Source organism: Chrysemys picta, chromosome 1, assembly GCF_011386835.1.
Source record: "Chrysemys picta bellii isolate R12L10 chromosome 1, ASM1138683v2, whole genome shotgun sequence".
NCBI classification, from domain to species: domain Eukaryota; kingdom Metazoa; phylum Chordata; order Testudines; family Emydidae; genus Chrysemys; species Chrysemys picta.
In genome coordinates, this window is record NC_088791.1 from 354,086,808 (window position 1) to 354,089,414 (window position 2,607).

At 47.7% G+C, this 2,607-nt stretch overlaps 1 pseudogene; it reads right to left on the reverse strand.

The window, feature by feature from the left end:
* Positions 1–880: 880 nt before the first annotated feature.
* On the reverse strand, positions 881–1,879 carry LOC135972362 (olfactory receptor 52E4-like; annotated as a pseudogene).
* Between the last annotated feature and the right edge of the window lie 728 nt (positions 1,880–2,607).

Here is a 2,607-nt window from a genome sequence, read left to right on the forward strand (position 1 = left end):
AAATGAGTAGAGCTTCACTCTCCTCTCCCTCCACAGATCCTGCCTCCGCTCTGTGACCACGGCTAAGGATCAGGGCAACCTGAGCTGAGGGATTCTTCTTCTGCTCCATACGGGGTCATCTGGTCTCTTCCCCTCCCCAGGCGACTCTTTCTGGGACTGGAGGAATGAACTCCTGCAAGCTGAAGCGGAGGCAACCTGGGCTCAGGGCTTCTGCTCCCTTCTGCCAAGCTGCTTCACAGGAATCATATGGTGATTGCCATGTTCTGTTCATCCCCTCTGAAGCACCTGGCACTGGGCACTGTCAGAAGACAGGCAAATGGGCTACATGGACCATTGGTTTTACCCAGTATGGCCGTTCTGATTTTCTTATTTAGACCCCAGATGTATCTGCCTCCCCTCCCAGAGCTGAGATAGATCCCAAAAGTCCTGACGGGGTCTCTATCTCCACAGAGCTAGTAACAAATTGAGAATAAACACAAACAAGGGCCCCTTAAGTGACTTGCCATAAGATGTGAGAACATATTAGTTTTAGAGATTACTGGGTCACAGCTGACAAGGGGAGGGTAAGACAGGAGCAAGTGACAGGGGCAGGGCCTTGGGGAGAAGACACACAGCAGGGTCGAGGCTTGAAAGAAGAGATGGGGCAAGATTGTAATTTCAGTACTCCAGTTATCAGCAATTAGAAAAGTGGCAACCCAGTGTAGTGTACATAGACTGACTCCCTAGTGCATCACATTGACACAGCACAGTAAGGACAGGAAAGGGTTTAATCTCAGTGTGATTGTCCAGTAAGTGATTCAGGGAAGAGGCCCCAGCACCATGCACCAGCCAGATCTGCACAGAGCTCAATCTGAGAGCCAGAGCACAAGGAGAAAAAAAATTAGTTCACTTTATGAGTAAAGAGCTGGAGCAGCCTTCCCCAGATCTGTTTGGTCCTCACCCCATAGATGATGGGGTGGAGCATGGGGGGCATCAGCAGGTACATACTGCCAATGAGAACGCGCAAATGCAGTGGCACATTCTGGCCAAATCGCTGCGTGAGAGACGAGAAGAAATCTGGGATGTACAAAACCAAGATGGCACAAAGATGAGAGATGCAGGTCCCAAAAGTTTTCAGCCGGGCATCCTTCGTGGGGAGGCGGAAGATGGCCCTGAGGATCAGAGTATAGGACACGGCGATAAAAAACACATCCATTCCAATCAAACAAAAAAGATTAAAGAGGCCATAGTAACTACTGATGCGGATGTCAGCGCAGGCCAAATTCACCACAGCTATATGCCCACAATAGAAGTGGGGGATGATGTTGGTTCTACAATACGGCCACCGCCTCGCCAGAAAGGGATAGGGTAATGTGAGTATGCCACTGCGCAGCAGCACAGCCAGGCCTATCTTGGCCACAACAGAGTTTGTCAAGGTCGCGGAATACCTCAGAGGATTGCAGATGGCCACGTAGCGATCAAAAGCCATGGCCACGAGGATTCCAGACTCCATCGTTGAGAAGGAATAAATAAAGTACATCTGGGTGAGGCAGGCACTGAAACTGATCTCCCTGGAATTGAACCAGAAGATGCTCAGCATTTTTGGTAGGGTGGATGTGCACACGACCACGTCGGTGATGGCCAGCATACAGAGGAAATAGAACATGGCTCCCTGGAGGCTCGGCTCCATCTTCACAATGAGCAAGATGGTGAAGTTCCCCAACACGGCTATGGCATACATAGCACAGAAAGGAATAGAGATCCAGATATGGGCTGCCTCTAGGCCAGGAATACCAAGTAGGATGAAGGTGGAGGGGTTGCTGAAGTTGGTTGTGTTAGAATCTGACATGGATTAGGGGAGGTGGTGTCCAACTCTGAGGCATAATGGTGTCTTCTGCATGTATCGTACGTTCCCCTGACTTACTGTGTGTTCCCAGGATCTCGGGTGATGGTCGCAGTTGAAATGCCTGAATGGAGACACAATATTAAATGAGACATTACATGCATTAGTGGAGACTGTTCTCATGGGAGAAGGAGTCTGATCACTCTTCACACACTGAAAAAATTCTTTTTCATAAATCAGAGACAAAAAACTGTGAACAACAACCCTACTAAATCCAATTCCATATTTTGTGGTGCTCTCTGTGTTAATAATTCCTACATATTGTGGTGGGGGAACCTTCAGAGGCCCCAGCAGGAGACACAAGTGTGGATACTGGTTATCCATCATTATTCCTTAATGCAATGATAGCGAGGATAGGGAGTCTATATTGAAGGGAGTTCCCCATTCTTCCAGTTGCTTGAAATCTGAGAGTGGAAAAAAACCAAACTTTTAGGAAGATGTGTGGTGGGAGAAACATCCCAACTAGAACATACCTCAGGGAAAAGATCTGTGTGCCATTGATAGCAGCTGAAGAGAAACACCTGCTCATTTGCAGCAGTAGACAAAACAAAAGCAATGTTCAGATCACTAAGATATGGGATGGAGAATAACAAGTTCAGCATATGTGTTCAGTTTTGGTCACCGAGTATCTATTAAGGATATAGCACATATAAAAGGAATTTCCAAGACAGGCTCTGAGAATGGGGGAGGCTGCCATATGCAAACATAAAGAAAAGTCTGGGACT